At 57.5% G+C, this 12,673-nt stretch overlaps 1 long non-coding RNA gene across 1 annotated transcript; it reads right to left on the reverse strand.

The window, feature by feature from the left end:
• Nucleotides 1-8,009: 8,009 nt before the first annotated feature.
• Nucleotides 8,010-11,367, reverse strand: LOC131486277 (uncharacterized). The gene is made up of 3 exons (XR_009249284.1): nucleotides 11,258-11,367; nucleotides 10,783-10,866; nucleotides 8,010-8,670 (listed from the first exon to the last, which is right to left on the reverse strand). It is a non-coding gene; the product is annotated as an uncharacterized LOC131486277 (long non-coding RNA).
• Nucleotides 11,368-12,673: the final 1,306 nt, after the last annotated feature.

The following is a 12,673-nucleotide window of genomic DNA, read 5'->3' on the forward strand; positions in this document are numbered from 1 at the left end:
CGACTGCGCCACCCAGGCGCCCCTAGGGTGGGCTTTCAATCCACTGCTTAAAAGAGTGGAGGGACACAGAGACATAGGGACACACGGAAAAGGGGGCATGTGACAATGGAGTCAGAGATTGGAGTTTTAGTGCCACAAGCCAAGGGGCACCAAGGATTTCCGGCCGCCAGGGGAAGCTGGGAATGTTGCATGGGACGGATTCTCTCTCGGAGCCTCCACAAGGCACCGCTTTTCAGACCTCTGGCCTCCAGAGCTTGAGAAAATAAATGTTGCCATTTTAAGCCACCCAATTTGTGGTATTTTCTTATAACAGCTCTAGGAAACTAACACAGGAGGAAATTTGCTGAGCACTCGCTTCGCGCAAAGCATTTTGTTGAGTGCAGTACGGACATTTTCTCCAATCGTTCTGTCTGTCCTAGAGCTGGGGAAACTGAGGCTCAGGACGCTTCGCGGTCCCACTGCACCCTCCTGTCTCTCTGATTCGCAAACCTGTGCCTGTGCCGCGACACCACGCGGCTCGCGGCTCGCAGAGGCGGGGCTCTTGTGTTCCAGGGGATTCCACACTCAGCCAAGTTCCTGGCACAGAACAGGCCCTCGGGAGAGACGGAAGGGCTGCTTTCTGTGAGTCCCTGAACTCAGAGGGTTTGGGGGTTGAGTGCCCCCTATTTATGGAGTCGAGCCGTACATCCTGCAGCCGACTGTGTGCCCGGCGGTGGGGACACAGGAGCAAACACCACCGTCATGGCCATGGCCCCTGGGGGTCTGCCGCACAGGGCGGGAGACTGACGCCGTGGAAGATGAGGAAGTCCCCCGCGCGCTAACCGCTGGGCCAAGGGCCGCGAAGGTGACGATCAGGGAAAAGCCTTGGAAGTGGGGACACTGCGTCCCCGATGCCCTGCCCTCCCTCCGAGGGCCTGCCTGCCAAGACCATGGCGGCTTGGAGAGCAGCTCCTTTCAGAAGGTGCTGGAAGGGCCCCCGAATTCATCCCTTTTATCAGCTGTGTTGGTTGCTATTTAAAAAAGAATAAGAAGAGGTCAGCCCAGAGGCCTCTGGGCTGAGCAATCTGCAGCCTTTCGCTGCGGCTTCATAGCGACAGCATCTCCGGGGAGGGGACAGTGCTGGCCCACCTGGTCTGTCACGATCCGCCAGGCACAGGTGCCCCACGCAGGCAGCGGGCTTCAAGCACAGGAAGTTTTCCCGGGAGCACGACTGGCGGCTCGGTTCCTGAATGTCCCAGCTTCCTGGAGGGCGGACTCTCCTCCCTGCTCACCTCAAAGCCATGTCTCTTAACAGTTCTGGGAACTGTCCACATACACGGGCCCCTGAATCAGAAGGTCCGGCGGTGGGGGGGGAGGGGGGGGGCGGAGCGGCTGCGACATCCCTGAGCAAGGTCTTAACTTCAGTTAAGAGAGGGAGGGAGGGAGGGAGGAGTTGAGGGAGAGGGAAACAGCCCGAAAAAAAAAAAATTGGAAAACCTCTGTGTGTCTTGATTTTTATTTGATTATGAAACTAAGGCAGTTTGCTGTAAAAAATTTACATGTAAAAGGATCTATTGGTCCTCAGCTTTCGGTGGGTAGAGAATGTCCTGGGGAGACGGCGATGACCGTAGATCCTGTGGGTGACTCTCTGTCCTTGGGTGGTTTGGGGGCAGGTGGTTTTGGGGGCAGGGTGCACTTTGAGGAACCCTGTGGGCAAAGTCAATGCGCAGCGCTCCTTCCAAATTAGGTGCACCTTGCAAGGAGAGAGCTTCCGCCAAGGAAAGACAGATTCTGGCAAAATGGCATGGCCCCAACAGAAAGGGCCATGCCCGCGGGAGTCTGTGAGGACAGCATTGCTGCTAAGCACCCGGACGGAGGGACATCTCAGGGGACCACAGCACTGCACACACAGGTGAAGATCTGCGGGCTGGAGGTCAGAGAAAGTTTCCCAAACCATTTCTGCCGTCACTTAAAACCAACCAGCTAAGGGGCGCCTGGGTGGCTCAGTCGGTTGAGCATCCGACTTCAGCTCAGGTCACGATCTCGCGGTCTGTGAGTTCGAGCCCCGCGTCGGGCTCTGTGCTGACGGCTCAGAGCCTGGAGCCTGTTTCAGATTCTGTGTCTCCCTCTCTCTGACCCTCCCCCGTTCATGCTCTGTCTCTCTCTGTGTCAAAAATAAATAAATGTAAAAAAAAAAAAAAAATTAAAAAAAATAAATAAATAAAACCAAGCAGCTAACCTCGACGTGGCCCGAGTTGGGAGGTCTCTCGTGAGGTTTACTCTCGGGCAGACAAACGGCACCTCATCACACGGTCGGCCCTGAGCGTCCATCTCTCGAGGACACGGTTATCCCCGCTGTCCGCGCGCCCGTGCTCATTCTGTGCGGCCCCAAAGTAAGCAACCCGTCTCCGTGGGTCTCAGGCTGACAATCACGGGGTCGTGTGGCAGACGTTATCCGACGCGGAGGGGGCTGCTCACGCAAGGGCAGGTACTGGGCGGCTGGCCTGCAGGAGGTGTCAACCCACTGGGGCCGCTGTGAGAAGAGTCTACGGCCCGGGGGCCCGGACAGCGGAAGCTCATTCCCCGCAGTCTGAAGGCTGGAAGTCCAAGGGTAGGGTGCCAAGCACGGCGGGCTCTGGGGGAGAACCTCCTGGAGTTGCGGCCAGCCAGCTCCTGGCCACGTCCTCACGTGGGGCAAGGGGCGAGGCAGGGAGCTGTGGGGGGGCCTGCAGTGTCAAGAGGTTGAGCCGATCCGCGCGGGGTCCACCCTCGTGACCCCCTGGCCTGCAGACCCCGCCACATTGGGGGTTCGGTCTCCGTGCGGGGATCTGGGGGACACAAACATTCCGTGCACCCCAAGAGGTGCCTGGCTAGTCGCGCTCATGAAGACGGGAAGTGGAACCAGGATGCCAGGGGCTGAGTGGGGAGAAGGGAGACGGAGAGTCGGTTCTGGGGACAGAGTTTCGGTGCAGGAAGACGGGAACGTGCTGGAGCCGGGCACCGGGGTTGGTCGCCTGGCAGCGTGAGGGGTATTCATGCCCCTGAACTGTTGGCTGAGAAAAGGACATTGGAGGGGAGCCTGGGTGGCTCAGTCGTTAAAAGCGTCCAACTCTTGGTTTCGGCTGATGCGCTCATGGTCCGTGAGCTCGAGCCGTGCGTCGGGCTCTGCGTGGACAGTCTCTGTCACCCCCTCTCTCTCGGCCTCTCCCCTGCTCGTGCCCTCTCTCTCTCTCAAAATAAAGTAATAAACCTTTTTTTTTTCAACGTTTTTTTTTTTATTTATTTTTGGGACAGAGAGAGACAGAGCATGAACGGGGGAGGGGCAGAGAGAGAGGGAGACCTGGAACCGGAAACAGGCTCCAGGCTCCGAGCCATCAGCCCAGAGCCCGACGCGGGGCTCAAACTCATGGACCGGACTGCGAGATCGTGACCTGGCTGAAGTCGGACGCTTAACCGACTGCGCCACCCAGGCGCCCCTTTTTAAAATTTTTTTTTCAACTTTTTTTTTTATTTATTTTTGGGACAGAGAGAGACAGAGCACGAATGGGGGAGGGGCAGAGAGAGAGGGAGACACAGAATCGGAAGCAGGCTCCAGGCTCCGAGCCGTCAGCCCAGAGCCCGACGCGGGGCTCGAACTCACGGACCGCGAGATCGTGACCTGAGCCGAAGTCGGACGCTTAACCGACGGCACCACCCAGGCGCCCCAAACCTTTTTTTTTTAAAAAGGTGAATTTTATGTTATATCTATTGTACCACAATTAAAAAGAAAAAGTTTCCCCAAGGCCACTCTTGACTTTGCAAGCCTGACGCTTGGGGGTTAACAGACTACAACCCCAGTCACTAGAGATCGGGGACCCAGGTGCCCCCAGCTCTTGCCCCCGCCCCCCACGCCTTTGCCCCCGACCCCTGAGACCACAGCGATCCGTCGCTGGAGCCCGGCCCCAGCAAGGCCACCCCACAGGGCCGTCTGCTCTGTCACCAACAGGACAGGGCCGGGAGGACATTGCCCCGAGGGTCTGGCTGTTTCCCCTCTGCAGTTTCAGGAGGCTTTTAGCCTCAACCCAAGCCAAGTCTGTTTCAGGTAAATATTTGCTTTGCTTCTCTGTGCCCCCAGGGGACCACGCCTGGGGCCAGATGAAAAAGCCGCAAAGAAAGAGGAATTTACGCACTGACAAAAACCCAGGGAGAAGCAAAGCCAGATGTTCCGCCCAGCTGTTCCGGCCCCAGCGGGTCACGTTCTTGGGGACCGCGCCGGCCGGCTCCCCGCGTGGGACGTCGGGTCCTGCAAAAGTACACCGCTTCTGTCTTGCGTGGAGAAGTGGGGCCGGCAGTCAGCGCCCTGGATGCCAGCTCTGCCCTCCGTGCTGACCTGGAGGGCACAGAACTCCTGTGGCCTGTGGGGCCGGTGGGCACTGAACACAATCTGGGCCCGCCGGACTGTGAGGCTGACGAAGGAGGAACAGGAGGAGGCGGGAGGCAGGGACGGGGATCGTAGCAAGGCTCTTTCCAGCCGGTCGTGGTCAGTCAAGCTTTGTGGGCACAGAGCCCCAGGCCAGCGACGCCCCTCGGCCCCGCCAGATGCTGGCCCAGCCTCCACCGCAGGGTGGGCGGGGCCGGGAAGGTGGTAGAAACCCTGCCCGTGGCTCAGGGGCTCCGCCCCCACTCAGATGGGCGTCTCTCCCAGGACCCACCCCGGGGCGGCCCACCCCAAGCTCCGCAGGAAGCAGATGCCCCTCTGGGCACATCCAGCTGGCTGCGGTGGCCGGCACGAGGGCTCAGGCCCCACGGTCAGTCACAGCACCTGTCCTTCTCTCCACAGCGGTGAGCCCCCTCAGCGCTCTTCCCTTCGTGGCTGTCACCCCGAAGGAGTGACAGCGCGAGGACACCTACAGACAGTGGGGACCGCCATCTGCTGTGGGGCAGGGCAGCCTGTCTGCTGGAAGAGAGCAGAAGCCAAGCAGAATCAAAGGAGAAGAGACAAAGAATCCAGAAGTCAGAGCTTGAGCCCCTGGATCCAGCCATACCTGCTGGGACTTCAAGAGCTGAGAACAGCCCCGTGCCCGTGCTGAGCGCAACACCAGCCCTTCCCCTGGGCTTTACTGCCGCCGCCACTCCACAGGGGACGCCACCAGCAGGTTCCCGGGCCCTGGGGCAGGGACTGCGCTATTCAGCATTTACTCCCAGCATCCAGGCTCCAAAAAAGCCTGGACAACCTGAATCCCAGGGGACAGAAGCAGCTTGTTCGGGAAACGGCCCCAGGCAGCCAGGGTCTCCCTCTGTCGATGACGTGTCCCTTCCGACCGGACCTTCCCTGAGAGTCCATGAACGCTGTCAATCCTGGGGACACCCGAAGGGCCCCCACTTCTATTTGCCACAGAGAACCACAGTCGCAATCTTAATTGACAGGTTCTCCGTAAATTACCGCCTGGGCTGATTTATAATTCATGGTACAATATTTATTTCTAACAGGAAATTAATTTTGGAAACTCAGTGGGTGATTACATTAAATCGCAAAACCATTCCACTTGCTTGGGAAGGGGGGGAGGCGGGTAGCTGGTGATTGTATTTGGAGATAAATGGGTGAGAGTCTACACTCAGAAAATGTGTGGCGGGAGGAGGGGCCACAGCTCACCCCTGCTCCAAGACGGTGGCCTGCTTGTCAAACGTCTCTTCCAGCGCGTCTGCCCTGCATGCTGGGGGCTCACCACTCACTCAGGGCTCTTTCCTGACGAACTTATCACTGAGGAAAAGAAGCATACAGACTGAAATTACTTGTATCGGTTCAAGGTCACCCCGCACCCCTGCTTTTCCTCTTGACTCTCCACTGGGCGTTGGGACAGACAGGGCTCGGGCATGCCACGGTGTTAAGACGATTGGTCTCTGTGGTGATGAATCTGATGTGTGAAATGGCTGGTAAAACATTATTTCTGGGTGTGTATGGGGGTGGTGGTGGTGGTGGTGGTGGGTGTTTCTAGAAGGGATTAGCAGGTGAATCAGTTGGCCTGGTAAAGACGATGCCCTCATCAGTGCAGGCGGGCAGCACCGTATCCACTGGGTGCCTGAACAAAACAAAATGGCGGAAGGTGAGCAAATTCACTCTGTCTGCCTGAGCTGAGACCTCCATCGGTGCTCCTGGTTCTTGGGCTTTGAGATTAGACCAGGTCTCTTCACCATCGACCCCACCCACCCAACCCAGTTCTCCCACCCCCTTGCCCCCACTGGTTTTGGGGCTTTCGGACTAGGACTGAATTATACCAACGGCTTTCCTGGGTCTCTTGTTTGCAGATGACAGATCATGGGACTTCTTGGCCTCTGTAATGGCAGGAGGCAGTTTCTATACTGTATCTTCTCTTTTCTATATCCTATCGATTGTCGTCCCCTGGAGTACACGGACTAATACAGTCTCAGAATGGGACAGACCTGGGGTCTAATCCCAGCTCTGAAAATGTTTGGCTGTGTCACTACAGAAGGTGGCCCCACCACTCTGCCCTGGTCCCCTCATCTGCAGAATGAGGATCACGACAGTCCTTAAGAACTCTGCAGGTTCCTTTACGATTGACTGGAGAAACAGGCATCGTATGAGTTGTCTGTTGTTGCATAGCTAATTACCCCGCAGACATTGTGTCGCATCTGGATGGGGCTTGACTAGGCGGGTCTGGCCCAGCATCTCTCATGAGGTTGGGATCAGGATGTCAGCAAACGCTGTATCATCTGAAGGCTTGGTTGGGGCTGGAAGTCCCATTTCCAAGATGGCGCCCTCGCATGGCCGTTGGCAGGAGGCCTCAGTTCCTTGCCGTGAGCATCTCTCCATAGACTCCTTGAGTGTCCTCGACATGGCAGCGTCTTCGTCCAGAGCAAGTGATATAAGGGAAAGAGAGCGGGAGTGAAGGACAAATGCCTGGCTCCCTCAGCCCTTGGGAAGGACTCCCCTGAGGCATGGCCTATACCACCTCCCAGGAGTCCAGTGAGATTCCAGGAGGTCACCTGCCGGGTGACCTGACCATTAACATACCCTGTGTCAGCTTCATGCCCTTCCTTCCCTCATTTCCTCATATGCTATGGGAGCTTCCCAGGGTTATTTCCCAAACGAACCCCTTGACCAAAATCCGTGTCCTGGGACTGCTTCCGGGCCAGCCTCAGGTGGCTACGCACGCCAAATTCAAAAACCCTGAGACATTAATAATCGTTTAGGCTGTGCACACACATGTGCACCCGCTCACATACATGTGCACCCACCCATACACGTTTGGGCACACGTGCACACGCACACGCACACACCCTCCAGCACAGTGCCTGGCCCATAACAGATGCTGAGCAAATTCTCCGAATGGCTGCGTGAGTAGATGATTGGCCTTCCCCTCTCCAGAATTTCCCTCACATCTCCAGCAGTCTGGGCATCAGACAGAGGTGCCTGAAACTGCAGGCAGGTTTCCCCGGGGGTTCGGGACCTGCGCTCATTCCAGGAGCCCCTCTGCTGGCAGGAAGGGGCAGGGAGCCCCTTACCTTCCATTTTGCACCCCCAGCAGCCCGCCCAGCGTCTGCCGGGGGCTCCTCCCCCACTGGCTCGCTTGCTGGGCCCCCCACCCCAGCCCATCTGTTCTGCATGTGTGAGCATTGTCAAATTGTTTGAATAAATTGTCACTCCGATTAAAATGTTTATGTCTGCAGGATGACTCATTTCTGCTAAATTGTACCTAAATAGTCTCGCATTTGCTGTGGATATTGACATCTGGGGTCCCATCAGCCCTGTGTTCCCGCTGACGGCCAGTTGGGGATCAGGACCCAGGCAGACAGTCCCCCGTCCCTCACCCACCCCCCGCAGGTACTCGGGGCTTGAGCCCGAGTGGGCGGGAGGCAGAGCACCGTCGTCTTGCCTGCTCCGGCCTTGACCAACCTCACTCCTAGACACACGTCCGCGTGCGTACGGATGTGCACACACACGCACACATCACACACACACGTGCACACACACCTTTGATTCTAATGCTTACGATGTTCTTTTAACTTTTTACGTATTTCGTAATTTTAAAAACACTCTTAGTTGTCCTGAGATCAGATTTAGATGGTAAGACGCCCAGTGCCTCTCAAAGCTGGCCAAAGCTGGTCTGCTGATAATGGGACACCCCAAGATGAAGCCCTGGGGTTCCAGATTTTGCTGCTCAAAGCACCAGCATTTCTGCAAGACCCAGAACTTCCCTGTGATAACCCTCACTTGCAGGACCGACACGTAAAGGAATTAAGGTAACAATAATACCATCGAATGAATGTCTGCTGGTGTGACCTACACTTTTCTAATAATAAGGGTATTATTTTTCTATGGCTGCATAACAAAGGATCACAAATTCAGCGGCTTCAAGCAGCACGTTTTTAGGACCTCACAATTGTTCCCATGGATTGGAGTGTGGGCACGGCTTAGTTGGGTTCTCTCATGAGGGTGTCAAAATGCTACAACTGAGGTGTCTGTAGAGCTGTGTTCTCATCCGGAAGCTCAGCTGGGGGAGGGTCCACTCCCAAACGCACCGGCCCGGTTGTTGGCAACATTCCTGTGCCACTGCCGATCGACGGCCAGGTGGAGGGGCCGGCAAAGAGCAGAGCGAGTGTGGTTTGGGCAGAGAGAGGTCAGGATGGCCTTCCCGGAGGAGGTGACGTTTCAGTGTGTGCAGGCTAAGTGGAGATGGAATTTTCTTTTAACTGCCATAGGAAGTGACAGAAGGGGTCAATCCGGGATGTGGCAGGATTCTGTCCAGGTTTTCAGGGCACTTTTGTCTCCACGGAGCAGGTGTGGTGGCGGAGAACCCCAGGAGGAGGATTTTGCAGAGAAATGGGGGCCGTTTGGGCCAAGGTTCCCAGGAAGCAGACCCCGAGGTGCATGTAAGTGAGCTCCAGAAGGATCATCAGGGGGCCCTTGGGATCCACACTGGTGAAGGGGTTGGAGAGGAAGAAAGGTGGGTGGGGGTCCAGGTCCCATGACAGGGGGACTTGTCCCGAGTAGGGCCGAGCTGGCCAGGTGTTTACAGCCCTGTGTCCATCGGTCAGGGGACACTGGCCACCCCAGGAGGGATGAGGCGTTGGGCGGGACAACCGTCTAAGCCCAAGGGCTGACCACAGAAGGCTGCCCGCTGGTGGAGATCCTAGCAGCTCAGGTGGCCAATCCTTCCTTGTGGGGACCTGATGGGGGACCTCCATGTATCTTGGCCGTACAAGATCAGAGAACTAGGGCTCCCAGAAGGCAGGCCTGCTCCTGCGTCCATGACGGCCACGAACCCAGAGAAGTGCGTGCTACACGTGGGCACGGTGGTGGTGCCCTCCCAGGTCTGTGCGGGGCCGACGCGCTCATTAAAATGCCAGTGGCAGCCGTGTCTCTCCTCCGGGTGCTCTCCACCTCCCTCTGTCCCCACCCCCAAGTCCAGGGACAGCCGCCCAATCCCTCACCTGTCAAATGGGGCAGTTTTCCGGTCTTTTGGCAAGGGCTGAGGGGAAGAGAGGACACCACAATAGCAAGGTCAGGACGACTGCTGGCGCGTGGAGAGTGCCTGAAGCCGGGGCCAGCAGTGGTGGGAGGAACATGCTTCCACCCAAGACGCCCACCCTCCGTCGCCCCCAGAACTGGGCTTCCCACGGGCTTCCCACCCTCCACACCACCGACATCTGGGACGGGTCCTTCCCTGCGGCCGGCCATCCTGGGCATCGCTGGATTTCAGCAGCACCTCTGGTCTTTACCCATCCCGTGCCAGGGGCATCCCCTGCCTCACCGAGTCTGGACAACCAGATATGCCCCCCGACACCCCCAAATGCCCCCAGAGGGCAGGAGGATCCTGGATGGAGAAGCCTGGAGCTCACACAAGACAGACGAGATGTACAGCAATACCCTGGAGAGAGAGGAGGGCTTTGTTCTCAGGGGGAGGAAGCCCTTGGCCCATCCTTGGGTCGGGGGAGCGGAGAGAACATCCCAGGCTGTGGGGTGAACACAGGAGACCGGGGTGGGGGCGGTTGGGGGAGCACAGAGTCTGGCCCCACGCAGGCGCTCAGCAAATAGCAGGGCCATGAGTTATGCAGAGACGTGCGCGAGGAAACGCTCACTCCTGGCTCTGCCTGACGCGGTCTCCACTTCCCGGTTTTATCTCCCCTTTTGCCCTCCCTCTCTTTCTCCGCCATCCCGGCTTATTCGTGAATAATCACCTACCTTGGCTTCCCCAAGCACTGCTCCCCAGGAACCCAGACACTCAAAAAGGCCACCACTAGGTCCTGGGGCACCCAGACGCCCTTTCCAGCGCCCTCCCCCCCAGGACTGAAGCCCAGTCCGTGCGGAATATTCTACCAGATGACGGGGATCTTTTGCACCCCCACGGCCTAGCCCCCGTCCAGCACAGGAATGTCCTGCCCACTCTCTCCCTGTGCCGTGCTGGGAGGGTCCCTGCTGTCTTCAGCTGGAATAACACTGCGCCTGCCCTCGCATGGATCTGAGCCTCTGTGGGAGACAGGACGTGGAGGCGGGCCTGCCCCACTCAGCCTGGGAAGCCTGTGAATTTCTGTCTACCCTCCCCGCTGCCCAGAGTGCGGCCGTGGGGGTCCTGGCTCCTGCCAACCCAAGGTCAAGGGCCTGCTCTCGGCCAGCTTTCACACCCTTCGCAGCCATCCCTGGCCACCTGCAGTCAGCTCTGTCCTTCCCCCATCCTCTCAGTCCCCACCGCGGTGGCCCGAGGGGGCTAGGACAGAAAGCTCGGCGGGAGCTCAAGCAGGGAAAGCAGGAGTCCTTCTGGATACCTGTCGCCCCACCATGCTGCAATCCACACCGTTTCTCACCTGGATAGAGGCCCGCGGCTGCCTCCTCCCGGGCTCCTGGGTCTGCCTGGCTCTCACGTCTGCACCTCAGCAGCCAAAGGGGTCCTGTTAAGGTGCAAGGTGAGTCCTTGTCACTTCTTTGTTCGTGATCCTCCCACGGATCCGCGTCTCACGACATCGGGGCTGTGACTCAGGTCCCACACCACCTCCCCCGGCCTCTGCCCGCTCTGCCCACTCTTCCCCCAGCTCCCTCTGCTCCAGCCCACCTGCCTCCTTGCCAGCCCTCAGATGCCCCAGGGCCTTTGCACTGGCTGCTTCCTCTACTTGAAATAGGCTCCTTGCTATTCCAATGGGTTACTCCCTCATTTTGTGTAGATTGTTAAACAAATATCACCTTCCCTTTGAGGCTTTCACCGCTGTACGTTTAAATTGTACACACACACACACCCCCCATCCCTTTCCCGCCTTCATTTTTCTCCATAGCACTTATCACCACCTGGCAGCAGAAAGAGTCCAATAGCTCCACCAATGTTTGCTTTTTAGAAAAATTTCTAGTTCAGGACGCCTGCGTGGCTCAGTCGGTTAAGTGTCCGACTTCGGCTCAGGTCATGATCTGGCAGCTCGTGAGTTCGAGCCCCGCACCGGGCTCTGCGCTGACAGCTCGGAGCCTGGAGCCCGCTTGGGATTCCGTGTCTCCTTTTCTCTCTCTGCCCCTCCCCTGCTCACACTGTTTCTCTGTCTCTCAAAAATAAACGAACATTAACATTTTTTAATTAAAAAAAAGAAGCAAAGAAAACATTCCAGCCCAAGGTTCCCCTTGACCGACTACTGAGGGCTCGGCGGGTCTATTTCCCATGGGCAAACCCCGCGTGACCTAAAACTGTTCGTAGCAGCTGCCATCCATTTCAGGTTCCCTGTGTCCCAGCCTCCAGGCGAAACGTTGGACTACACTGTCCCACCCAACCCTTGAGTCAGCTCTTGGAGGCCGGAAGGATTATTATCCTCATTTTGCAGCTACGGATGTTGTCCCTCACAAGCTTTTAACAGCCGGGAGGACCCACACCCACGACAGCGGACCGGGTCCTTGAGCCTCAGGTCCAAAGGCCACCCATCCACGTCAGAGCCGGGGGCAGTTGGGTGCCAACCGCAGGAAATGACCCTTTAGCCAGGCCGAGCCCCAGCTCCCTGTCCGGGACAGGGTCTGGCTTGGGCTTTGCTTGGGCGGGGAGGCTGGGCAGGGGATTGGGGTGTGGGGCACAGGTAGGAGCCTTGCTTGGAGCAAGGAACAGGGACAAGGGAGCTCAGACGTGACACTCCATCCTCCTGGGTCTTGATTCCCATCGCTGCGGCCAACACCTCTCCAGGCTCACGGATTCCAAGACTGCCCTGGCCTCCTGGGAATTTCTTCGGGGCTAAGAGTAGAGATCTGGGCCCTTCGGAGCAGCAAGGGAGTCGTTCTCCAGGCACATGAGAAGGAGGAAGCCGGCTGGGAAATCAAAGCTTTACCTGCAGTCCTTGAGGGATCTGAAGGTCAGGAAGGGCAATTCGGCTTCTAGAACGCTTACAGCCTTCTATGCTTGTGCACGTGTACATATTGACATAACATGCAAATCTCATTAGAGGTATGTAGGCATCTGTTGCCTCATATCATAGCAGACGCTGTCTACCACTTTCTTTTGGATGATGCATCAGGATAAGGGCGAAATTATTAAGAGTCATCACGCTCGGCGCTGAGCTGAGCTCGGAATGTGTTTGTTCTCCCCCTGAGCTCTTGCAACCACGCTGGCTGTGGATACAAATCCCCATTTTCCAGGTAAGGAAACGGAGGCTGAGAAAGCTTGGGTGGCTTGCTTGGGATTGCAGGGCGGGGGGTGGCTGTACCGATGATCCCTCCTAGAGTCTCGCGGAGCAG

The sequence above is a fragment of the Neofelis nebulosa genome, chromosome 9 (assembly GCF_028018385.1).
Source record: "Neofelis nebulosa isolate mNeoNeb1 chromosome 9, mNeoNeb1.pri, whole genome shotgun sequence".
NCBI lineage: Eukaryota > Metazoa > Chordata > Mammalia > Carnivora > Felidae > Neofelis > Neofelis nebulosa.